The following is a 27,860-nucleotide window of genomic DNA, read 5'->3' as shown; positions in this document are numbered from 1 at the left end:
ACATGGAACCATCCCTTCAAAGGATCTTGGAAGTCCTAATGAACAATCACTTACATATGAGCCAGGAATGTGCTGCAGCAGCCCCAAAAGCCAACACAGTCCTAGGCTGCATTAACAGAGGATAGAATCAAGATCATGCCAAAAGTCTGTGGAGATTCTCAGTCATCCAGGTCATAGATGTCTCAAAGGTCATTTTTCAAATGGCAAGAGGACTGTTTTTCCTTGAGGAAGAAGAACAAAACATTTCATTTCTCATTCAAGAAACTTCATCAGTTATGATGGTGGTGGCGGCGGATGGAAGGATAGGTACTGACGATTGAGACTGGATGGTGGGGGGATGGAAGGATAGGCTCTGACCAGATGGTTGGGAGGGGAGAAAGGATGGATTGTATTTCTTTGCAGTCCTTGATTATTAGCACTCTCCATGCGAGCTCTTGAAGGCAGTTGGGAGCTTACCTTTGCCCTTAGGATCACTTGAATCAGAGTGCAATTGGTTGTGGAATCTTCTTGGAACGTAGACTGAAGATAGGTGATGTCTTATCTCTCCCCCTCTGTTGAGAGAGGGCTTCTGCTCAATGTTAGCATAAATGGCCTCTTTTATCCTGCTTTCAAACCAATGATCCTCTCTGTCCAAAATGTGGACTTTGCCATCTTCAAAAGAGTGACCTTTGTCTGTTATTCTGTTAAGTAAGTCTTCTTTGGGAAGGTTTTTATAGCAACACATACACATTTGCTTCCATGGCATCTCCAATACCATTTCATCTTTTTGCTTTTTATAATTATATGGAAGATATATATATATATATATATATATATATATATATATATATATATGTGTGTGTGTGTGTGTGTGTGTGTGTGTGTGTGTGTGTGTGTGTGTGTGTATGTATGTATGTATGTATGTATATATATATATATATATATATATATATATATATATATATATATATATATATATATATATATATATATATATATATATATATATATATATATATATATATATCAGACGATTTCTGGTATAGTAACTATAAATGAAGATCCAGTCCAGCTATTTGTTAAGAATAAATAAATGACAGCCATACCTTGAACCAGTAAAAACAAGTTGTTATTTTAAAATAACATGTTATCAAACTAGGATGCTTCTTAATGAATTTCTCCTCTTAGGTGATTGTATTCATTATTTGTTTGATGTAATCTAGGGTTAGAAAAAAATTGTGGCCTGTGAATACTATCTAGAAACCATTCTGCCCCCCACATCAAATCCCATTTTTGTTTGTGTAGCTGCATGTGTTTGGTTTCAATCACCTCTCTCAAGGAAATAGCAGCCATTGGTAGGGGTTTGTTCTCTACCTTCTTATCTCAGTCAGATTTGATGGTTCTTTGTTAATTATTCAAAACCAGTACCTTTATAGAATTGTTGTAACTGATGTATGTTTGTCTTAAGTCAACCCTATAAATAAAGCACATTTTACTTAAAGTCCCTGTAACCATTCTAGAATAGATTCTTCAAAGTTTCTCAATAAAGGGAATGCTAAGATTCAAAACAGATTGTGCAATCTGAAATATTTATTTAAAGTGTTTAACACCTGGAAATGAAGCTTGCTACACAAATATGCTTAAACTAGAGACCTACGCATTTAGTTAAACAGAAATATGGAACATGAGAACACTTTATAAGTATGCACTTACAGATTATTGGATTTGCAGTATTCTTTCATATTAAATAAATGTATGTTTATTAAAGAGGATGATACAAGAAGGGAATGTATTAAACATACATAAGTGATTTAAAAATTATATTTTTAGTATTTGTTGGGTGGAGATTATTTTAGCTACTATATTAATTAGGACAAATAATTAACATGTGTTTAAAGAAGGAAGTAAAATTTCTTAGTGTTCAGGATATTTTATGGTTTCTGATTTGTCCTTTTAATTGCTTTAAAAAAAATTATCCATTAAGATTTACTAAAGAAACTCTCATAATTTTCAGTAGTCTCAAAGTGGAATCTTATAATAATGTTTGGGTTTTTCACAGACTATGGGTTTCCTTCCACACTTAATTCTGTCGGGCTAAAGGACTTAAGAATGGAACTGGTATACACCTGAAAACAGGGGTGTCAAACTTAATTTCACTGGGAGCTGCATCAGGGTTGTGTTTGACCTTGGGGAGGCTGGGATGGGTGTGACCAGGGTGGATGTGGCCAGCTCTCTGTCACTCATGTCGGGGGCATCTGTGGTGGCCCGAGTGCTCTGCCAGCGAAAATAGACTCCTGAGCTCCATTTTCGCCCTCGATGGTTTCCTGTAACCCTCTGCCAGTAAAACGGAGCCCTGGAAAGCCGGCAACGGCCTCCCTCCTCTGGCGTTTTCATTGGCACAGGCATCGCAGGCCAGTTTTTTGCTGTTTCCAGGGTGGCCCCGGGGACCACATCTAGGGCCTTGAGTTTGACATCCCTGCCCTAAACTGAAGTTTTTCTTTGCTTATTTATTTATTTGCATTATGAACATTGCCTTTACTCTGTATTGATGATGTTTTCACATATTTACACCTATATTTTGTCTGTTTATTTATTTATTTTTGAGTTCCCATCTTAGCAAACAGCTCACAATTCAAAGCATATACTGCAGTTAATTTTTTAAAAAAAATAAAACAATGAAAACAATAATTCGTTTAAATAATTTTTAATTAATTGGATTTTTAAAGGAAACCTTTAAAGTATACTTTCTCCAATGAATGATTTCTGATTCTTATTCACACTCAGGCCCACACCTCTTTAGCAAAAGAGTATCCTTTTTGAAAGAACACGTTGGGGTTAGAGAAAAAAGATCCTTTGGGCCTCTTGACAAATCAGGGCCAAGAATCAAGGTAAATGTCACAAATATAATTATTACTTAGAGAGAGAAAATTAGTGTGAAAATGGTTCTTCAGTTTATTTAGTATTATGCAGGCATATTCATTTAGATGACAACTTGTAGCTTTGCTATATCAAACAGAAGTATACCTTCCTGTCATAGAACTACTGTTGTTTTAGTTGTCCTCTTGCTCTCTTTGTGCTTGCTATATATAACAGCTAAAATAATTTGAACTGGCTGTTCTTGAATCAGCCATAGGTTCTGAATCTGATTTGCCAGCTTTACAGCTGGATACTATCATCTTTTGTAGTCAAGCAGACGGGGGTGGGATTCTCTTGCTTTTGGATTACAAGCTCAACATTTTAGACATAATTAAAACAGAGTAATAGGAAAAATATTTGTATGTGTGTATTTTCCATATTATTGGCATATAACACATGAGAAAAAGTGGGAACGACAACTTGAGTGTGTTATGGTATAAAGCCGGCACATGCAGTTCTAGCATGCAGCACACAAACTGCTTGTATTGCTCTTCTGTCAGCTCTCATTTTTCACACAGCTCAGAGACTATGAATAAATAGACCCCACTAACAGGATGTCCTGGTTTTAAAAGTTTCAGATGGAAGATCTCTCTGCCCCGGAGCACAATATGCTTTGCATATTGAGCCTCTGAGTAAACGGTTCATGCTGCTGTGTGGAGTGGTTTGCATTGGTTTCATTTACTGTAATTTCATGTATTTAGTCTACCTAACCTTTTAGACATCTTGTGTGTAGATTTTAGCATATTTTAAATTTCCTTCCATATTATCTGGGATCTAGGACCATTTGCAGGTTAAAGTCATGGGTTTCCATTGCTCCCTTTAGTTCTTGGTTTAGCTACAGAGCTCAATCTCATGAAAATATAACAGGTTATGCCTGTCACACTAAACTGCATTTGTAGGGCAGTATGGTAAGGAAGGATATAATTCTCTGACTGAAGTGTTGAAGTCCCAAAGGTGCTTTTTAAAACGCAATTGGACAATTTTACAGCTCCCCTGGGGTCCACAGGCCACAGGTTGAGAGCCACAAGGGGTGGGGGGAAGGATTGAGAGAACTATCAGGCAAAAAGATGTAGAAATGTCTAAGAGGTGATTAACTGAAGAAAGAGACAGAGGCGCTAAGTTCAGGCTGCATAACTCCAAATTTTAGAAATAATTGCATACAAAGCCAGAATTTAGAAGACAGTAACATACAGCAAATGCCACCTAGACAGTAGATTATCTAGTTAGCTGCTGCAAGAAGATTTATATTATTGAAGAAACAATCCTGCGTGAACCAGAACACTGTGCACTTTAGAACTACACATCTAAATTCTGGTGCTGCTATATGGGTGATACGTTTGTCACAGGGGTGGGTTTCAATTTTTTTTTTACTGCCGGTTCTGTGGGCATGGCTTGTTTGGTGGGTGTGGCTTTGTTAGTCATGTGATGGTGGGCATGGCTTGTTGGCCATGTGACTGGGTGTGCTTCATGGTCATGTGAATGGTTTGTCATGTGACTGGTTGATCGTGTGACTGGGTGAGCGTAGCTGGTTGGTCATGTGATGGGTGGGCTAGCCAACTTGATGTCACTCATGTCAAGGGGCGCCTTACTTGGTCTCTCCCCGCCTCAGAGGCCTCAACGAGATACAATTTCTCTGTCTATTTATTTACTACTTCTGAACATCCAAAATATACTATTTAATCCTATGTATATATGCTATATATGTACATACATATTACATAGTATAGATCAGCGATGGCGAACCTTTTTTGGCTCACGTGCCACAAGTGGGGGGAACGCGGGGGGGTCGTGTGCGGGCGTGCCGCACACGCGCACAACGCCCCCCCCAATTTTACATGCTTTTTTCACCCTCCCCAGGCTCCAGAGGCTTTATAGGAGCCTGGGGAGGGCGAAAAGAGCCTCCCCCACCCCCCCTGGAGGCCCTCCAGAGGCTTCAGGAACCGTCCGGAGGCTTCCCTGAAGCCTTCGGAGCACTTAAAACCACACTCCGAGCAAACCGGAAGTGACTTAGCGCTTAAAACGGTCCCTGAAGTCTCTGGGGGGGAGGCAGGGGAGGCTCTTTTCATCCTCCCCAGGCTCCTATAAAGCCTTTGGAGCCTGGGGAAGATGAAAAATAGCTTTTAAAAAGGTGAACTCAGCTGGCCAGCGCGCGCATGCGCGCTGGCCAGCTGACAAGGCAACACCTCGCGTGCCCTGACAAATGGGTTCGCCATCACTGGTATAGATTGTGTATAGGCACACAAAAAGATATATTATCTACTATATATATATATATGTTACGGTGAAAGACCGAAATCTGGTGAATGTCGACATTCACCGGTGAAAGACCGAATATTTCATTACATTGTTTTACATTCGGACCTTCACCGGTGAATGTCGACATTCACATAGTCGCTTGGTGTATGTCCGAAAATACCCTTCTCCTCTCGACACCCTTACCCTAATCCCCTTACCCTAATACCTCGGCTCCTCGCTTCCTTTTAAGCGTCTTCTTAAGGATCGCAGGTTTTAAAAAAAAAAACTCCGCGAATAGAAGACACTTAAAAGGAAGCGAGGAGCCGAGGTATTAGGGTAAGGGGATTAGGGTAAGGGTGTCGAGAGGATAAGGGTAATCCTCTCGACACCCTTACCCTAATCCCCTTACCCTAATACCTTGGCTCCTCGCTTCCTTTTAAGCGTCTTCTTAAGGATCGCAGGTTTAAAAAAAAAAACTCCGCGAATAGAAGACGCTTAAAAGGAAGCGAGGAGCCGAGGTATTAGGGTAAGGGGATTAGGGTAAGGGTGTCGAGAGGATAAGGGTATTTTCGGACATACACCAAGCGACTATGTGAATGTCGACATTGGTGAAGGTCCGAATGTAAAACAATGTAATGAAATATTCGGTCTTTCACGGGTGAATGTCGACATTCACCAGATTTCGGTCTTTCACCGTAACATATATACTGCATGTGTATGTACACACACACACACACACACACACACACACACACACCTCTTCTAAAACTATACACATTCAACCTTACTTACTGCATTTGGAAAAACACACCCAGAGTCCACTTTTTGCCACACATTTAACTATAACTTCTGTACATTAGAATATTACACATGCCTTCAGATGTTCTTCCATAGCCTGCACATGACTGTTAGAGCCAGGAGATGTCATGGATTGAGTAAAATCTGGTGAAACTCACTTAACAACGTTCTTGCTTAGCAACCAAAATGTTGGGCTTTATTGTAGTCATAAGTCAAGGACTACATCTGCCTTCCTCTGCATGGCAGCCTTGTTCTAGTAAACTCCTCTTTTCTGGCAATTTTCCTCTCTGTTAGATGCACCAAAATAATCCAGACAATATAAGGTTTCCTGCTGGAGCAGGGGGTTAGACTAGATAACCTCCGAGATCCCTTCCAGCCCTGAAACAGCTGTGCTGTTTCAAAGTGTCTTCTGAAGCCACTTCTAGTGCCAGGGTTTATGGTCCTTCCTTCCTCTCCTTTTTTCCCCTATCTCTCTCCCTTCCTCTCTCCCTTCATGTATCTATCTATCCATCCAACCATGCAACTATATGTGATTCACTTTTCCCTCCCTCCCTCTTTCTCCTTCCTTCCTTCCTTTTTTCTTTCTTCCATACAGATTCCATACAGCTCTGAACCCTTAAGGCAAACCAAATACAAGTGGTCCTTGCTTAATGGCCGGTTGCTTAGCAAATGTTGTAATTTACAACTGACCTCCCCAGAGCTACTTGACCTATTTTTGGAGTTTTGACAGCCATGTGTGCGCGTACACACATACATGCACACACACACACTTATGGCCAGTTGCAACATCCCACACAGTCATGTGACTGAGGTTTTCTATGTCTTTTGCCAGTTTCCAACAATTCCTTTTGATTTCTGGTTAAAAATGCTCATTGGAGAAAATGACTTGTTTAACAACCACAGTGTTCGCTTAACGACCACAAGGTTCCCTTATCTTTGTCCCCCCTCCCTCTTTCTCATCTTTCTCTCTCTTTCTCCCTCTCTCTCTCTCTGTTTCTCATCTCTCTCTTTCTCCCCCCTCTTTCTCTCTCTCATCTCTCTCTCATCTCTCTGCCCCCTTTTCAGCCAAAAAACATGCCGGCAGTCCAAAAAAACATGCTGGCAATGTTAGTGGCGACTGAGGGAACCGATTCAGGGGCGTGGCCAGCCTGTGTCGCTGCTGGTTCCAGTGACCCAGGCCGGCATCCCACTACTGCTTCACCCGAACCGGTCCAAACCGGTAGGAACCCACCTCTAGACTGTTTCTCTCTGCCCCCTTTTCCAGCCAAAAAAAACATGCCGGCAGTCCAAAAAAACATTCCAACAATGTTAGTAGCGACTGAGGGAACTGATTCGGGGGTGTGACCAGCATGGGTCTCTCCTGGTTCCAGTGATCCAGGCCAGCATACCACTACTGGTTCGCCCGAACTGGTCCAAACCACCTCTGGTTTGTCATCATCAAAATAAATGCACTTAAAGACTTTCATACCATACTGAACTCCATCTTCCTGGACATGCAGTTCACAATGGAAGAAGAAACAGCTAGGCAATTACCATTTTTAGATGTACTTGTCAACAAACAAGAGGATGAAAGCCTAGAAACCACAGTTTATCAACCAACACTCCACACATTCTGAATTTCAACAGCAACCATCCACTGACACATAAAAAGAGTTGCATTAGAACACTATATGGCAGGGTGAAAATCCACTGCAGCACCCAGCAATCCAGACAGCTGGAGAACAGGTACCTACGTGAACAATTCTAGCAGAATGAGTACCCACAATAATTTGTCACAAAATGTCTGTGCAAGACGGTGGGGAGAGAAAGGAAGAAATAAGGTACAAGACCAACCACATGGCATACCCTGCCATACTTCCAAAACATTTCAGAAGCTGTAGAACATAGATTCTGAGATCTGAAAGTGGGCATTGCACAGTGTCCAGAGGCTACCATACGAGGACAAATTATGCACAGGTGGGAGATACTTCCAATGTAATCTACCAAATCTCTTGCATTGATTGCCCCTGTGACTATGTAGGACAGATGAGGAAGCTAACCATCAGATTGCAAGAACACAAGTGAGTGGTCAGATGATGAGTCCCGAATTCATTGGTAGCAATGAACAAGGACACACATTCAATTAACTACTAAGATTGTTGGACGAGCAGATACAAAAACAGCCAGGGAAGTGATTGAAGCCTGGGAAACGGTCCCTTCGTCAGTCAGGAGTGCTGATTTACCAGCCTATCAAGTACTTAGAAAGTGAGGGCTGTACAATATAAGCAAACAGCAGCCAACAACTTAAAAGTCAGCCATCAACACGCCCCAACCAACATCTAAAAAGCCACGTACAACAGGAACTATAAATACCACTCGCAGAATAAAGCACATTCTGCTAGAGAGAAGTTCCCTGAAGATGGGTTCCAGCATGAGTCTGAAAGCTTGGAAGACAAAACCTCTGGTCCTGGTGACGGACCCAGATTGGATCCTGCAGAAAAATCTGTTTATGAAATACTGTTTAGATTTATTTTTAAATATAATTTATTGTCACACACCCAAAGGGAGTTTGAGGAAGCAGGGGAGTCACTGTGAGATAAATGAATTATTCTAACCTTCCTCTCTGATTTTTTACTTCCCACCCTATGCATACATTGAAATGTGAGAAGAGGAGTGAAAGTGTTCCACTAAACAAAGGAACCTAGGGCTATTCACGAGGCAACATCAAACAACCAAAGGATTTGATATGAACATTGGCATTGGCTTACAGTAATTGCATAGAGGCTGACTTTCTTGTGTGGGCAATGTTAATAGTTGAGAAGATTGGTGAGTGTGCATGGGTATCTGATTCACCACAAACACATGTCTAAACTGGAGTATGTGAACTATTTTGGAAATCTTCCAGGAGAAGGAGAAGCAAAACTTCAGCACTGAGTTTATTTGCAGTGTGATATAGGATGTGCTTCTTAAGGATGTCTTAAGAATGTTCCCATTCTTTGTTGGCATGGACATCCCCTCATGTTAATCTTAATCAGCATAACAAGTGGTAGTGAATTATGAGAGTTATTGTGCAGAGAGTTTTGTCTACATCACTGAGTTTTTGATATGCATGGCTTCTGTGTTGGAATAGTTGCCGTATTTAATTGGCTATACTGAAAAATAAATTACCAAGTTAGTATCTAATTTCAGAACTTTGCTTATATCCTTTTTTGAAAATGGAAAGATTGAGAAGATAATATAATAGATAATGCAGTCATTTTATAGACATAATTATAAATAGAATTCTAACATGTTTAATTTGGGTAATCATCATAAAGCTCTCTTAGTAGTTGTCTGGGCTTCTGAATCACTAAGTTATCTGCTTGTACAGACTGTGATTAGCTTTTTATGGTATTGACTATTAGGCGAAGTGATGACATCGTGGAAAATCCAGCCAGTATAACACAGGGCTAAGTTCCCACAGGAAACTAGAGAGGTCCTTGGTTAACAGTAAGCATGGCTGTAAATAGCAAGGCCAGAAACAGAGCTTTTCTGTGTGTTTCTCTACAGCCTCAGGGTTGCATAGGTTCCTTCCCATCCTGCTACTGTTTTTTTTCAGTTATGGAAGACTATAAAGTCAGGGAGATGGCCTCTAAAATATTATCCATCTCAAAGGACATGTTACTTTTTACAACTAAGGTTGTGTCTGAAGTTGTTTGCCTGATTCATACTTAACACTAAATCATAATACTCTGTACTTGGGCGTTTGTGTTCATCTTCTCCACTTTCCTACTCTGGAGAAACCATGATGGATAATTTAGAACGGGAGCGTCCAACCTTGGCAACTTTAAGATTTGTTGACTTCGATTCCCAGAATTTCACAGCCAGATGGGAAGATGGGACATCCCAGGTCTAGAACGTCCTGCTTCCGTTTCTAACTAACCACCCATTTGCCTTAAGCTGTGGTCCAAATGGTTTATTGGGATAAGTCAGGATAATTAATCATCAACCAAGCTTATCTTATTTCAAAAATGAGGTTAAGGTTTCTATGTATCAATATTGTAATTGAAAACTGAAGGAAATGCCTAGGGACCATTAGCTGTGTCTGAGTGCATATATTTGACATCTGTAAATGGACTGCAACGTTATGGCTTAGTATTTATGCAGATAGTCAGTAGTCTCCTATAACGACAAAATATTTTGCTAGAATTATTTTGCAGTGCTGTTTACAGTATTTTGACGAAGCAGAGTGGGAAGATGTGTACAATGCAGACCTATGCTTCTTCATTTTAATCCATCCAAAATATGGTTCTTGAGATTACTTTTTAGCTTTGTTTTTTATTTAAGACAGCTTAATTACCAGGTTGCCAGCCTTGCTACTGTTGATTATACCATGCCTCTTTTCTTTTCCTTCCTCCATGAACCAGATAATACGACACATATATCAAAAGTTATCTTAAATTAACTTGCCAGCTATGTATTCAGGAACTTCTGAGTCTTTGCTCATGTACTGAAGGCAAAGTGAAGATTCAAAACTGTTGGAAACAATATTGTACAACTGTCATCTGTGCCTGAGTCATCTTTCTTTTGGGTTTGCTGATACCATTTCGGGGCTTTTATGATCACTTCAGATCACTTCACTTCATGGACTTTGTGAATGATTTCCTGAAAAAGAAAATCTGCTAAGGGTCAGTATGTATTGGCTAGGATAGCACATCTATGTATTATTGGGAGCTAATTAAAATATTTAAGTAAATAATATTTGAGGAAAATGGTGAGTCCCAAATTCAGTTGCTTCTCTGACTTTTTAATGTTTTCCTCAATGCATTTAAATTGCAAATAGAAAAGGTAATGAAATGCTGTATAGTAGCAATATAAATATATAAGTAGTCCTCAGTTTATGACCACAGCTGAGCCCAAAATTTCAGTTGCTAAGCAAGACAGTTGTTAAGTTAGTTTTGCACCATTTTACAATGTTTTTGCTACAGTTGTTAAGTGAAGCATTGCAGTTGTTAAGTGAAGCATTGTAATCATTAAGCAAATCTAGGTTTCCCCGTTGACTTTGCTTGTTGGAAGCTAGCTGAGAAGGTTACAAATGGTGATCACATGACCCTGGGACAATGCAACTGTCATAAATACATGCTTAGTTGCCAAATGCCTGAATTTTGTTCATATGACATGTGAATGCTTGGTTGCAAGCGTGAAAACTTTCATAAGTTACTTTTTTCAATGCCACTGCAAGTTTGAAAGATCAGTCGAGGACTGTGTTGTATAGATAATTTTTATATTCTTATTTTGGACTGAAACTCAATGCAGCAAACTAATTGTCAGTGGTTTTTGCTGTTCTGTATTCAAGTCAGGTTTGATATTTACACTTACAAATATAGCCATAATTGATTAATTAATTCTTGCTCTGCTTTGTTTGTGCTTTTAATAGATAAAGAAATAATAGATAAAGAAAAGCTCCACGTTTGTCATTGGGAACATTTGACATTACAAAATAAAGGTGATAGTGAAAAACTGGCTCCAAAAAATCTCAAATTAAACTACATGTATTTTGTAAAAAGTAGAACAAATTTCTCCTCTCAAATTCCAGTAATGAATTCACAACTCAAGCCAGTTATCTTTGTTCAGATATACTGCATCTGTATTGATTGTCAGTAACTCTTCCACCGTCCCATAATTATAGAAAGACATTGCTCTGGATATCCACATAGTTTGTCTCTAGATGGAAAGGTTCCAGTCCAACTGTTGTCCAAAGCAACATATTTTGATAGCCTTGAGCAGCAGACTTCTAGATAAATGCTGAGAGTACCTGTAATGCATTATTATTCTCTTGTCACCATTTTAGATTTTTTAATAGAGCACGTTTGTTCAGTAGTTTGGAATTGTACTGTATTTAGATAATAGGCTGTTGGTCCGCCAAATGATGGCGTGCAAAAATGCCTTGCTATATCTCCCTTGCCACCATCCAGACTCAATGCCTTCACTGACCTGAAATAATTGATTTCAGTTTTTTTGTTTAAAACAGTTTTATACTCATGGATGTGATTTGTATCCTATTTTTCTGCCCAGAGGGTACTGAATACGTATAAAGCTACTTCTGATCAATGTTGGAAATGTGGAAAATACGATGGGTCATTTTACCAAGCATGGTGGTCTTGCAAAAAAGCAAAATAATATTGGACACAAAATAGCTATAATGATTCAAAGAATTTTAAAGATTAATATTACGATGAAACCAGATTTTTTTAAAAACTGGGATTCATGGATATCAATTAGAAAAGACCAGGGGCAACTGCAACAAATTATAAGCACAAAGATGGAAAAATACTGAAACCCACAATAGAGGATTGTGAAGATGACAGAATTTGTAGAAATGGCAAAATTGACATGTATGGTCAGGGATAAGATAAGTGCTTTTGCAACTGGAAACCTCTTATGGATTTTTTGCACAAAATGGAAAAATGAACAAGTGGTTCCGGATTTTCTGTTTAAAAAGGGTTGAATATGGGAATTATGATGTAACTTTAAAGGGGGAGAACAGATAATAAGTTTGTAACTGCTATAAAGTTTTTTTTTAATTATTTTTGTTGTCACACTTTCTGTTTCTTTTCTTTAATTTTACCTTATATTGTTTTGGGTTTATCTTTTACTTCTGTGAAAATCTTTATAAAAATTATTTTTAAAAGACAAGAAAAATTGGAAGTTTGGGAAAAACAAAGTACTCTTCCTCTAATAGAATGTGTACCATATTCTCCTGTGCTGAAGGCAACTGCATTTACTCTCTGTTCTTGCACTTGGTTGTGAGCTGTGGTTCCATGAAATGTTTACAACAGAACCAGCAATGATCCAAATCAGTGGTGGGTTCCGGAACCCGTTCCAACCGGTACGGCGTCACCCACACGGATGAGTGCGGTGCACGTGTGTGTCGTACTTGCCTGCGACACTTCCGCAAGCCTCCGGGACACTCCAGCTGCTCAGCGAAGCGTCATGCAGGCGCCGTACACGCTATGTACGTGTATGGAAGCACCAAAGGCTTAAAGGATAGATAAGGAGCTCAGGCGGGTGGGTGGGCCGTACCGGAACGGTGGCCAGTGCTCCGGGCAGGCTCCGATACGCCCATACCGGGGCATACCATCTGCAACCCACTACTGATCCAAATATCCTATTTTGAAGTTAATGATAAGCCTCCACCAGCAGGAAAATGTTCTCAGCAGGATTTAGGTATTCCGGGGTATCCTAAAATTGATTTTTCATGAAATATCTCTGGAAGTTGACAAACAATTTTTTCCTGCTCAAAACTTTTGGAGATGGCTGATCATTTGCAAACTACTTCTGCTTATGTTTCAGTGTACAGCAGAGATATCACATTAGGGGTTCTGATAGATAAGATATTGAAGCTATGTCTCCACAGCAATAGCCAAGATCACCTTCATTGTGAGCCTTTAGCTGTGACTTACTTCATAGAAAAAAGAGATTGGAGGAAGGAGAAAAGGTTGAATATAAATCTAACCTCCTAATCAAACTTGTGCCCAAATTCTAGGTCTATGTAAATGAAGAAAAAAATGTTATGTAGATCTGTAAGGAAGAAAGCCTCTCCCTCTGGTTGTTGGAAATCTTCCCAAATTATTTCTAACTTTTAGAGACCAAAAAATCCCCTTCCAGTGTACCCATTTTTATAATTCTTTGTTTACATTGGTACAATAATCAGCTGAGGGCTAAACTTACTTGATCAGCTTTTTACTCTAAAAATACCATAAAAGGCTGTATGTTCTTAGATGTTAAGCCTGGGATTTTTTTCCACCCACATTACTGCAGCATGATTCACTTGGCTGCAAGAATGGCTTCTCTGCTCCAGTGGTTGTTCCATTCACCATCATTATAAGAATTTTTATGCTGGTTGATATGAATGATAAGCTAAAAGAGAAATAGAGGTCTTTATAGTATCTTAAAACTACTTCCATTAAATCTGGTTTAATGATTACTTTTCACATCTATCCCATCTTCAGTTAAAAATCTACACTCTTGGCAACAATTTGTAAGCAAGACAGAAATAATTTAATATCAATAACTTAAAACAGCAAAAAGGTTTTCCCCTTAGAATTGTTTTGATACTATGTTCAGACTTTTATTTTTACTGTGCTTCACAAAACATTTTATTGAGCAAAACAATATGTCAAAAAGAAAATGCAATTATTTTCTATTTAGGCATTATTTCCAAAAACTTTAAAACTTCATCTCATGATTGAATAGTAGCTACAGAAGAGTGCTTATTTGCCAGAGCTGTTCTCCTCATTCTGACATACTAACTTGTAGTGTAGTTAACATGTAATACCAGAGTTGGTGGCTCTGAAGCTCTTGTTTCAATTCCCACTCCCCATCAATGGGGGAATGAAAAAGGCGTCAGTATCTCTGATCAGTTACATTTAAATTGGCCTTCAGTTTTCTCATTGGTTCAATTGCTACATCTTCTAGATTCATTTTTTAAAATGGAGGAGGAATTGCAGTGTTCCTGAAGGATATAATGCAGATGATGAGAAATTGCACATATCCCATTCTACCAGAGACATTTTGAACTGAAATTTATGTCATCCTTGTCTGTATCTCTGTGATGCAGTGAGGTTTCTGACAACCAAGACAAGCAAAAATGCATAATTTCATAAGTGAATTGGTGACGCCTTCTTCAGAAGAAACAAGTGACAATAATGATGCAGAATTTTCCCTGGAGTTGATGGGTAGATAGTTTTCCATTGAAGAGAACTTCTGTCTTCTGATTTCTCTGTTCTTTTTAGTAACTTCCTTAATGCTTCTTTACCTAGCTTGTGCACAGCATATTTAGATTCTAAACTTATCTTGTAAATAATGGGTCAGATTAAATCTCTGTTCAAAATTAGCGCAACGAATGAAGAAACGATTACAGAGCCTATTCATAAAGTCACAATATGCACCTTTCTTTCCGTACTTGTTTATTATATATATCTTTATGCTGCTTTTAAGTACCTATTTTTACTATTTTGTGGCTGCATTACAGGAAATGTGCTTCAAACCAAAACTTCATGACACTTAATTTCTTCTATTATTAAGTGCTTGTATATTTTTGTTGTACTTCAACAAAATTGTCCATTATAAAAAATAAAAAAACTTATTCTGGAATAATAACATTTCTTTAAAAGCTTGAGCTGATGATGCTTTTGCCTTTGAGTCAGTTTTTGATTCCCAGTGACTCACTGGACTTTTTTGGTAAGATTTTTCAGAAGTAGTTTGACATTGCTTCCTTCCTAGGGCTGAGGTCACCCAGCTGAGTTTGTGACTGTGGAACTGGAACTCCTGGCTTCCTGGTTTCTAGTCTGATGCTTTAATCACTATACCAAACTGACTCTCGATCAGAGGTGGGTGGCTGCCAGTTCAGTTGGACACTTCGCATGTGCAGAAGCAGTGCACCCGTGTGCACGCGCGAGCATGAGCAAACAGGTAGTAAACTGGCTAGCAACCCACCACTACTCTCGATACATTATAAGATTCATTGTGCTATTCCAATGACTTGAGAAAAGTTTATGGTTTATGTTAAAGAGGGTCAAGCCGTTGGTTAGCTGACTTGGAAAAAATTCACTGCTGCTGAATTGGCAGCCAATTTTGAGGCTTTGGAATGTTGTTTGGATATTGTTTGCTTAAGAGGTGGCTTATTTTGTGTTACAAGCTTATGAAAAATAATTAGGATTCCAAGAACTATTTAATTTTGCAAGCCCATGGAGTCTTAAGACTTGCTGTACTACATGCACTAAAGACCTTCAGACTGAACAGCATCTTGCAACCTGCACCACTGTGCAACTTATGGCAGAAAAAACTGCAGGTCAGTCTCCTGGGGTTTGCAATATTGTGACTGAAAATAGCTTGTAGAAGTATTGCCGCTTTTGGACTCTGTAGGGTCAGATGGTTAAGGAGTTTGAAAGTTGGCAACTTACAACCATTCAGCCATTCAGTGGGAAGGAAAAATTGCAAACTTTGTTTGCATGCTCAAGCTTTTCCAGGAGCCCAAAAATTTTTTAGAGCTTAATATGAACTTCACAGTGTGTATTTTTAACTCAAACATTTCTAATAATACTTTGTTTCTAATAAGTGAGTCCTGTTCTTATATTTGTGGTTTACAGGAAATAGTTGTATGTGAAATGGGAAAAGTACACTGTGACATGCATCATGGCAGTCTAAGTGTGGGGGTTGATTGCTGGATATAGGACGAATGAGGGGAAGCTACAGCAGCCCAGATCTCTGTAGTGAAAGTAAACTTAGAGATAGGTTCACAAATAGTGTTTTGATTACCTTGTGTTCTGCAGTTGTGGTTCATATATTTGAACTACAGTACATACATGGAGGCTTAATTTTTAAAAAGCTGTTTTCAATTCTGGATTAACAAAGTTCTTAGCTTTTTCATTTTCCATGAGGTGAACATGTTACAACAGATAAATATCTCAAATCGGCAAATATTCTTGCAATATCTTAAAGGAAACAGGTATAAATGTTTTGGGAAAAGAATCCCACTGCATCAGATGCTTGAAGGACCACACAGTGTGTAAATATATCCAGGATTGTGAGCACCAAAATTAGGCGGAAAAGAAGTTCAGAAGGTAGTGAATGGGATAATCTAAGGTTGATAGTGGTAAGAAGGTCAGAGGGTGAGACCTGGTTTCAGAACTGTGCTCCATTATGAGCTTCATTGGGTGACTTTGGGCCAGATACTGTTTGCAGCCTAACATACTTCCACAGGATTGATGTGGAAATTGATTTAAATTGATGTTAAATGGCAATAGAGCAATTATCTGCTAAGGTGCTGTCATGGTACTCTGCTTCTTCCTGATGCTCATATTAAGAATTGAAATTCCTTATGTATCCATGTGACTACAAAACTGAAGCTGCAGATGGAACAGAAAGAAACCGAGAAGGAGAAGAAGGGAAGGAATGAAGGCAAAGCTCTCTGGATTCCTCCTAAGAAAAGGAAAACACCCTGCAATTACAGGCTCCTCATTTAGTCCCAAGAGACAGAAACAGAATAGCCAAATAGAACAGCTGGGGAAGCAACTGTACCAGATTATAGCACTGGTTTCACTTGTATGCTACAGATGTAACGACATTTTTTTTTAAAAAAAAATCTTCTGATAGTACTTTCACAGAGGCTTTTTGGACCCTTTCACAACAAGCTCCAAATCTCAGTTTTTCCATCAATTCATCAATGTTTCAAAGCAATCTTTTCTTTTCCTTCACAGTTTTTTCTCTGTCAACCCTACCACTCTGCAATTTTCTTGCAGAGGGGTATCATTTTCCATTGGCAAGAAGTCTTGCCCCACTCCACCTGGCTGTAGGGTCTGTAGGCTTTGCATCTGGAATGGCTTTTTTTGTAATAATGGTACACATTTTATTATTGTTCTCTTTGCTTTTTTAGCAAATCGATTTGAGTAAAAAGAGGAAAACATAGTTCAGTTTATTTTACTTTGGTAAAAGTGAGGCTAAGTGGATTTTTTTGCTCTCATACTCCTGATGACCCTGGAGAGTGAGACACTGATTTAATTAGTTTTTGGACCATTAGCCAGTTGGTGGTGGTTGCAATAACTGGCTGATAATGTTCCTTGTATGGTAGGCTGCACTGGTTGGCTGATGGTGTTCCTTGTATGCTCTTAGCATCCTAATGTCTATAGAAGTTATTAAGATAAAGACAGATTAGAAACAGTTACATTGTAGTGACTTCATGGTGTACTGAAACCTCTCTTAGACTTATCTCTACATTGTCTTTAAAAATGCATTTATGGAAACATTAATGATTTTTCTCTAAATGTGTGTCATGGCCATATTGTGGATCTTGCATTGGAAGTTGGAAAACTAAGCTAATGAACTGTTTAGTCAGTTTCTCCTTAAGAAGAAATGCAAAAAAATACGTCTTTTTCTCAAAAACTTCAGGGAATCTGAGCTTACAGACCCTAGGACCTTGTCAACTTTTTCAGGTCCAACTGGATCAAACCTTTCCCAGATAATAAGGCAAGACTATACCCAGGCCACTTCTACAGGACCTGTATTAAGCTAGAATCTAGTTTGGAATGAATCTGAGCAATTTTGTTCATCAGATGCTCCACAAATTCTTCTTTATGGCCTTGAAAGTAAACCTCCAAGTCCTCCTTTCCCAGGAGGGTATTGTCACCCTAAACAAGGTCCATAAGATATCTGTCTGTGGACACAGTAAGTTTGCTGGCTTCCAGAGTGGAGGAAGATGGTTTTAGATTTGTCTTGAGATACATGGCAGTTGCAAAGTCAGTAAGCCTCATTGCTACAATTAATTTAGAAGTTCTTGAAGGTTGGCAGCAATTAGAATTATCCAAGTTAGAAATACTAATTAATGTCATTGAGTTACAGATATAAGCTGGGTGATTGTTCTGCCCCTGGAAATTCTTCAATAAATAATCTTTCTAAAGTAAGAGAAAAGCAAAGAGAAAAGAAATTTCCTTTCCTTTTCCTAGTCTTCTGAAATGGATAGCACTTTTAGTTAGCTCTCTTCAACTAAAAAATGTATTTTCATGTTTAATTTAAGAATAACATCTTTGGGTGCAGCTGGGATGGGCATTCAGATAGTTCTAGTACATTACAAACAATTGCCTTTTAGTTTGAAAGGGGATAATTTTATTTGATTAGTAAAACAGAGCAGGGTGGGAGTGAAATTTAACTTAAACTGTGATCACAAAGAACGTTGCTTGGTTTCCAGTCTGTAAGATACATATTTTCCCCATGTTTCAAAATCGGAATTTCTTTTTATGAAGATTGTATTTTTCTGTGTGCTTAATTGTAAAAGAAAAGGTGGGAGGATGGTTGGTTAAATCCATCTTTGGCCAAACTATTATTCCCCCTGCTTTGTATAACAACAATGGTCAAGAAGCTGGAACCCCTCTGACCCTTTTAATTTGAGCAGTTTTCTCCAAGTATTACAGTATGTATTACATTGACCCACTGAGAAAATTGAAAATGCCATAAAATGTTTTACATAAAGAATAAGTCTTACTCAATTTACAACCTTACTGCATCAGCTTTGACGTTGCATATAGTGCTTTCTGTCCATATTTCTGGTAATATTGTTTAAATGAAAAAAGTAAGCACTATGGATTTCTTGGAACACTGTAGAATAGCCCAAGTTGGTCAGTCTTTACTTAATTTATATTCTGGGTTTCAGATTTTCTGCAGCTGTTTTATTCTACAACTCAGTGGGGCTCCCTGATTGCATTGGTTCAGAATGGGAGTTGCCTTGCAAGTATTTGTAGTCTGTATAAAATTTGAATTCAAGAATATTGATTGGCGAATGGACAAATATGAATGCTTCCTAGGAAGTATCAATTAATTGATTGTGCTTTTTTCTGACTCAGTGGAGACAGCAACCCTATGTGGGTTATTCTCATGTACCATCCAATAGAACTGAGTCTGCAACGTTTAAGTCCAGCCTCTTCCTGCTGAGATCCCCAGATTTTGTTACTCATTACCACTTGAACTAGACGTGTTTTGCAATAGTGCCCTGGTCCAGATTTCACAGGCGGGACTTAAACTTTGCAGACTCAGTTCTATTGGATGGTACATGAGAATAACCCACACAGGGATGCTGTCTCCACTTCTTCAGAAAATGAGCGTATCAGGTAAGCCAACGCTACAGTCTCTATTTTGACTGATCTGTCTCATCTGCTGGGCTATGTGTGACCTGGATCAGTTGCCTGTCTGAGTGCATCCACCTCTTTTGTTCTGTTCTTCCATCCTGCATTCTGTTCTTACCCGTATTACTTTCAAAATGAGATGAAGACAATAGAACCTGGCTTGTATTCTGATAATAATATGAAGAGAAAGAGAGGTAGTCATCCACAGTTTCAAAACAGAAGAACTATTTTAAAATATATTAACATTTTATTTATTCAGCTTACCTTTTTCCCTGGCCAATTGGCATGAGCTGAATAGAACAGCATCTTACTCAGCGACTCTTCCTATGATTCTTGATATAGCATCAACCTTGTTAACCCTAAAGACTTTTTTTCTGCTATGTATGCAAAATGGACTGTGATAATACATATGTGCATATGTATGTATATATGTGTACACACACACACACACACACACACACAGAGCATTCAGAAAGTATTCAGACCCACTTCACTTTTGTCAGTTTTGTTATGCTGCAGCCTGCATCTGCAGTTGATGAAATTCATTTTTTCCCTCATTAATCTACATTCAGTACCCCATAATGACAAAGTGAAAGCAGAGTTTTAGACATTGGACCTTAACTCACAGAGATGTGGAATTTCAGATATCAAAAGATTAGAAACTTGTTTAGAATGCTCAAACTCAAGACCTCATCTATGGTCTTGACCACCTCACTTCAACAATCCTGTGTTGAAAGAAAGTGAAGAGGCTAAAGAACTCCAGTGAGCACTACAATTCTCAGGGACTTGAATTTTGGTTTCCTTGATCCAAATCAAACATTTTAATCCCTCTATAATAAATTGGATAGCGTCTGCAGGGATTTCAGATGCATTTGTCTTGGAGTTTGAATTGAAGCTGGCTATGTTCTTTATTTAATTTTGGAAGCTAAATCAATTATGCTTTTATATAATAATAATAATAATAATAATAATAATAATAATAATAATAATAATAATAATAATAATAATAATAATAATAATAATAATAATAATAATAATAATAATAATAATAATAAATTTGAATATATACATGATTGGACTTGTTGAAAAGACGGTTGTATTTTGGTTTAGGCAAATATATGCTTAGTCTAACAGGAAGAATTTTCTTCTTGTAGTCATGATGTGCTACTACATATTGTAGGGAGCAATGATGAACTGCTGCTGAAAAAGCTTGCCAAGAAAACCACAAGACTTGTCCAGGCAGCCTCTGAGTATCGGACGTTGAATTGAATGGAAGAAAAAAATGTAACTAATACATATAACAGCAGTTTAGAAATAACACATTATTAGATAATCAGTAAGGAACAAAATAGCTTACACTTAGGGCAGTGATGGCGAACCTTTTTTGGCTCGCGTGCCACAAGTGGGGGGAGCGCAGGGGGGTCGAGTGCGGGTGTACCGCACCCATAATGCAACGCGCGACCACCCCCCGTGCGCATGCACGCACAATGCGTGACCCCCACATTTTTACATGCTTTTTTCGCCCTCCCCAGGCTCCAGGGGCTTTATAGGAGCCTGGGGAGGGCGAAAAGAGCCTCCCCCTACCCCCCCGAGGCCCTCCGGAGACTTCAGGGACCGTCCGGAGGCTTCCCTGAAGCCTTCGGAGCGCTTAAACCACCCTCCGAGCAAACCGGAAGTGACTTCCGGGTTGCTCGGAGGGTCGTTTTAAGCTCTCCGAAGGCATCAGGGAAGCCTCGGACGGTCCCTGAAACCTTCGGAGTGCTTAAAACCACCCTCCGAGCAAACCGGAAGTGACTTCCGGGTTGCTCGGAGGGTCGTTTTAAGTGCTCCGAAGGCATCAGGGAAGCCTCGGACGGTCCCTGAAGCCTTCGGAACGCTTAAAACCACCCTCCGAGCAACCCGGAAGTCACTTCCGGTTTGGTCGGAGGGTGGTTTTAAGCGTTCCGAAGGCTTCAGGGACGGTCCCTGAAGCCTCCGGGCGGGCGGGGGGGGCCTCTTTTCGCCCTCCCCAGGCTCCTATAAAGCCTCTGGAGCCTGGGGAAGGCGAAAAATAGCTTTTAAAAAGGTGAACTCAGGTGGCCAGCGCGCACATGCGCGCTGGCCAGCTGACAAGGCAGTGCCTTGCGTGCCCTGACAAATGGCTCCGCGTGCCACTTGTGGCACGCGTGCCATAGGTTCACCATCACTGACTTAGGGCATTCCGGCCATTTAAGGAGAACCAAATAAAATCAACAACAAATTGTATTACTGCATATTAGCAAAGTGTAATCAAAATGTATTACCGGTAATATTAATTGGGGAATTTCATTTTAGCCTTATATTTATTTGACTTAAAATTTTAAGAGAAAAAATTAAAAAATAGTTGTGGGTTTCAAAAATATTTCTTTACTTTTCTGCTTTTTGCAGTATGGTTTGTGTAGATTAGTACAAATTAAATAAAAAGATTTTTGAGTTGTTTATATCTAAGTTAAGAAAAGAAAAAAAATGATTTGTGCTTCCATTATCTGGCAGATGAATTCCAAGTTAAAATAAAACAAATGTTGTTTGTCTTAATTATGCCCTGTAAAGTCTAAAAATAGCAGATGTTGCAGTACTGTTGTAGAAAGTTTGGAAAATTAAGTCAACTCTGAGAAGTGTAGCTGCTTTTTAAGGTAGCTTATCTCTCTAGTAGCTTTTCAACTTCTCATATCTCTATTTTAAACTGCATACAGTTTTTATGAAGCTACTGTACTCAACAAACAGCAAAGGGAATATCTACTCTTCATATCCTTGGACAGCTCACTACTAAAATATCCTCCAGTTTATCTGTCAACTTATTTGGCTGATAACATTTCCAAAGTATTTTGGAACCTTTTACTCATGGAAGAGGGAGTTCCAATAAGAGGCTAGGGTTTTTTGAACCAATATACTTCTTGTAGCAAAACATTTTCCATCTTATCCATGTTAAGTTTCATTTTATTCTCTGACAAACCGTTTCTCAGAGCCCAAAGTCAAGCAGAAGTTTTAGAGATATCCAATCTTGAATTCCTCTGAAAGAGAAGTATTCATGAATATCATCACCATATCCATATCTATAGCCTTAACTAGGCAAATGATAAATTTCCCCTGACATCAGTAATATAATGCTTTAGAACGGGTGTCAAATTCAAGGTCCTGGGGCCAGGTCTGGCCTGTGGGGTATTTAGATCTGTCCTGCAGGGCCGCCCTGGAAACAGCTAAGACCGGCCTACAGTGCTTCTGCCAGTGAAAACGGGCCCTGCTGAGCTCCATTTTCACTGACAGAGGGTTGCAGGAGGCCGTGGCAACTGAAAACAGAGCTTGGGCCACCACAAGTGCCCCCGATATGAGTGACGTCAAGCTAGACATGTCCACTCTGGCCATGCCCACCCCAGTCCCCCAAGGTGAAATAGTGGAACAAACAGATGCAGTAATCTTCCTTGGGAGATATATCTCAGAACTGACTCATATGACTATTATTAAATGGTCCAATGGGGGGGGAGAGAGGGAGGGAGGGAGAGAGTGAGAGTGAGAGAGATTTGCTTTTGTAGATTTTCACGGGTGTAGGTATGTTGGTCTTCTTGTATTCAGGTCTTTTCCCGTGTAAGTTTGAGATTGTCTTGGCAATGTTTCGGCGAGGTCCCACTCACCATCTTCAGGCTGGTGTTTTCGGCTTCATGCTTGTGTGAGTAAGGCATGGTCGGAGCTGTCATCTTTCTATAAATCTTGGTGGGGGTGTGTGGAGTGCTGGCTTTGTTGTTGTAAGTGGGTTGATTGGCTGTGTAGTTGCAACCTGATTGGTGGATGGAGTTGATGTTTGTAGATTGGTCGGCTGTTTCGTATCATCCTGTGTGAGTGAAGTGCTGGCTGTGTATCCGTTGTTCTTTTGTGTTGTAGCAACCTGAGTGGTGGCTGGGGTTCGTTTGTTGACTAGGGCTGGTTTCCAGATGTCTGGTAGGCGGGAGGTATCGTCACGTTTATTCATGTTGTGGGGGTGTTTCTCTATTTCAATGGCTTCCATAATTATTCTCTTGTTGAAGTGTTCTGTTTTGGAGATTAATTTGGTTCCTTCAAAATCAATTTCATGTCCTGTTGCTTTAAGGTGCTGGAAAAGGGAGGAAGTTTTTTCTTTTTTTCTGACTGCATTCTTGTGTTCTGCGATGCATGCATTTATTCTCCTATTAGTTTGTCCAATATATGTGGTAGGGCAGATTTTGCATGGTATTTTGTAGACTCCTTGGTTTTCTAGCTGGATCTTGTCTTTGGGGCTTCTTAAGATGTTGGCTATTTTTTGGTCAGTGCTGAAAACTGTCTTGATATTGTGCTTGTGGGGAATTTTGCTGATTTTATCTGCGGTGCCTTTGATGTAAGGGAGGAGGGCAATGCCGTTGTCCTGTTCTGTGTCTCAGTTCTTGGGGGGAGTCCCCCTTTGGATTAGGTTGGTAATTGTTTTTCTTTGGAATCCATTGGAAATTAATACGGAACATTTTGAAACTAACGCCTTAGATAAATCTGAACACAAACTCAAACTTAGATATGTTGATGGCTTAGATATGTTGATGACACTTTCGTGATTTGGCCACACGGGAAAGAAAAACTGGACAACTTCCTCACAAATCTCAACAGCCTACACCCCAAAATACAATTCACTATGGAAATAGAAGCAAACAACCAGCTTCCCCTTCTGTACGTCCTAATCTACAAAAAACCCAATGGCTCCCTAGGACACACCATCTCCCGGAAAAAAACAACACCAACCGCTACTTAAACGCACAATCCCATCACCATCCTGCACAGATCAACTCTGTAGTCAAGACCCTCATCTCCAGAACCAAATGCCTAGCCGACAAAGACCACCTGAAAACTGAATTACACACTCTCACAAACGTATTAATCTCCAACTGATTCCAAAGAAAAACAATTACCAACCTAATCCAAAGGGAGACTCCCCCCAAGAACTGAGACAATCTCAATCTTACATGGGAAAAGACCCAAATACAACAAGATCAACATATATATATATATATTTGTTTTCGTAGATTTCCACGGGTGTAGGTATGTTGGTCTTGTTGTATTCGGGTCTTTTCCTGTGTAAGTTTGAGATTGTCTTGGCAACGTTTCGGCGAGGTATCACTCGCCATCCTCAGGCTGATGTTTTTGGCTTAAAGCGTGGCCGGAGCTGCCATCTTTTTATAAATTTTGGTGGTGGTGGGGGTTTTAGAGTGCTGGCTTTGTTTCAGTAAGTGGATTGATTGGATGTGTGGCTGTATCATGATTGGTAGATTGGTACTGATTGGTGCTGGCTGTGGGTCCGTTGTTGTTTTGTGTTGTAATGGCCTGGGTGGTGGGTGAGACTTGTTTGTTTACCAGGGCTTGTTTCCAGATGTCTGGTAGGCGGGAAGTATCATCAGGTTTATTCGTGTTGTGGGGGTGTTTCTCTATTTCGATGGCTTCCATAATTATTCTCTTGTTGAAGTGCTCAGTTTTGGAGATTAACCTGGTTCCTTCAAAATTAATTTCATGTCCTGTAGCTTTAAGGTGCTGGAAAAGGGAGGAAGTTTTTTCTTTTTTTCTTACTGTGTTCTGCGATGCGTGCATTTATTCTCCTGTTCGTTTGTCCTATGTATGTTGCAGGGCAGATTTTGCATGGTATTTTGTAGACTCCTTGGTTTTCTAGCTGGATTTTGTCTTTGGAGTTTCTTAAGATGTTGGCTATTTTTTGGTCAGTGTTGAAGACAGCCTTATATCTATCTATCTTCTGGGGGCAGTGTGTGTATGTTAAAGCTTATGCCAAATACTGTATTGATCCTAAAGTTTCCAACTCAGGTTGTAAGAATGTCTAGCGGAGAGTTATCTGTCTTCAGTGCAGTCTAGGCTGATGATAGTAATTTAAGCTGTTGCAGCTGTTAATGCTATTTATTAATCGCGCTAACAGAAGTTGTGGAGGACTTTAGACAACCGTTTGTTTGAAATGGTATGGGGTTTCCTGCCTGAGCAGGGAGTTGGACTAGAAGACCTCTAAGGTCCCTTCCATGGTTTTTTTTATTCTGTTGTTCTGTTAAATTTAGATTCCATTTTATTATTTGACAAGAGGACACTATAAGCATTCCGTTGTTCCAACAATAAAGTGCAATTGCTTCTTTCTTTAAGCTTGTAGAATGGCTTTATTCTTTTACAAGCAGTACTTGAGGGGATGCTGGTTCAGAATTTTCAAGCCTAATAAATGCTTGGTATGAACAATTTGGTACAGATGGTGAATATACTAGTATATTAAGTATATTAAGTATACTAGTATATTAAGGTTAATATACTTTTCACCCAAACTTTCCATTTTAAGAGTTAAACATTGCCTTTCTCTTGATGCCAGGCTCATGGTTAGAAAATTGCTCTGAGTAATCTCCAGCAGCTGGAGAAAAGAATTGAGTGGTGGGTTTTTTTAAATGTATGTTTCTCATTTGATTTTCTGAATATATCTTACTGATATTAGTACCAAACAAGTAACACCCAAGTTGGGTCTCTATGCAGCTCTGATAATCAGATAGACAAATTTTCAGTTCCAAAGTTGCAGAAAATCAGCAAAATAAATATGTTTAATTTAATTTAATAAACAAATTAATTTGAGTCCTCGAAGGATGGCATGCTGAGCAGCAGTGATTTTTCTTCTTTGCTGATAAACAGTTGATGTTGCCACCAAGGCTGGCTCTTTGGCAGCATGCGCCCCAGACTCAAACAGGAGCTACTAGGAATTTTTACTTTTAAATGTTAAGATACGTTTTCCCACAATAAAAATGGATGGGGAGAAAAAAGGGAAGATTCCATCATTTTTTTTTAAATGACCAGGGCTTGTAAAAATTAATAATATGTAGAATACCTGTGGTGAAAATCAGATGAAAATGTAAATCAAATCAGATCACCATCACTACCCAGGAAATTGCCATCAACGTCCATATGAAGATAGTGAAAGTGCTTTGCAACAACAAAATAAAGCAGTAAAATGACAAAAAAAAATAGTCATGTTAAAATTTAACAAAGGGTTAAAATAGATCAGCATTTCAATATTTAAAAATAAGAATCAAAATAAAAGAAAAAGTATAATTAAAACTTTGAAAACATGTAACTAAAACTGAGGCATGCTTAAGAATAGCAAGCAGCCAAAAGGAAATGATGGGGACCCAATTCTCTGGCCACTTCTAGAAGGAATTGCGTCCATCAAGGTCCTGTTCCTATACAGGTCCATGATCATCTGAGACTTGTCATGGGTCATTCTTAATAGCTCCTGTTTGAATTTGGGGAATGCGCCACCAAAAAGTTGGCTTTAGCAGCAAGATCACCTGTTTGTTGTCAGGAGGAAAAAAAATGCCTTGCCACTCAGCATATCATTTTTGGAGGACTCCCCAGAAGTATTTCTTTCAAATGACCAATGTCTTATCCTGTTGTAGAGAAACCAAATGAAGATAAGATTTCAAGACTCTGGAATGTATGACAAAGAGTGAGAATGACCAAACTAAAGACTGCTTGAAACCAGCAGCAGCAAACGGAGGAGCTGTTTTGAAGGCACATGTTGTGCGTTTGGAATGTTTCCTGTTGGTAGCATCAAGAGGGAGAGGCCGTCCAGAGCCTCAACAGGTGCAGTGTAAGACGTACCAGCCATCTTAGGTAAGAGCTATCATCTTTTGGTGTGCAAAGTTCATTTATTTTATTTTCTGTATTTGATGTAAAAGTATGCTTGGACAGAATAAAATAAATGTGACTGACAAGTAGAGGATAATTATTAAGCTAGACTGTGATCCTCCTGGCCTATGGTAAGATTAAGTCTTCAAATTGAATTTGAATAACTATGTCCGCTTAGGGTTTTTGGCTGCAATATGGAAATTGTTTGCTATTACTTTCTTGCAGAATGATTTTTCGATTTTCCAGTTTAACTTATTGCCTTGGTATTCTCTGGAGGTCCTATTCAAGTACTGATGAAGGACCACTTTGCTTATCTTCTGAGCCCAACATAGAACAAAACTGGGAAATTTTCTATTTTCTGTGGGAACCCCCTTCCTCTATGATTGTTTGCGTATGAGGTCAAGATGGCTTGTATTCTCATGCCTTTTGCAGGTTTTTGAAACAGTTTAGAAACAATTAAATTCGATATAAAGTATATCCATTTAAAAATGCATCAGTAACATGCAGTATAAAATTGGAAATAGGAATAATTCTCTAAAAGCCTATCAAATTAGAAAGATTTTATGTAGTGTAAGAAAGCTGGCACTTAGAAGAGCCTAGATCTTAGGAAGGATTTTAACACATTTAAAG

The 27,860-nt window shown here is 39.2% G+C and overlaps 1 protein-coding gene across 2 annotated transcripts in view; it reads left to right on the top strand.

The window, feature by feature from the left end:
- The window catches only part of LOC309383456 (uncharacterized protein), a 120,229-nt gene that overhangs the window by 54,798 nt on the left and 37,571 nt on the right, over positions 1 to 27,860 (top strand). Inside the window, exons 2-3 of one of the 2 annotated variants that reach the window (XM_081936022.1) lie at positions 2,764 to 2,867; positions 26,999 to 27,215. The gene's annotated coding sequence lies outside the window, so the exon portion shown is untranslated. The remainder of the gene's footprint in view (positions 1 to 2,763; positions 2,868 to 26,998; positions 27,216 to 27,860) is intronic. The other variant, XM_081936021.1, reaches the window with a different exon arrangement.

The sequence above is a fragment of the Natrix helvetica genome (assembly GCF_964273705.1).
Source record: "Natrix helvetica genome assembly, chromosome: 1".
NCBI lineage: Eukaryota > Metazoa > Chordata > Lepidosauria > Squamata > Natricidae > Natrix > Natrix helvetica.
Note: the sequence above shows the minus strand (reverse complement) of the source record. Positions and strands in the feature narration are given on the sequence as shown.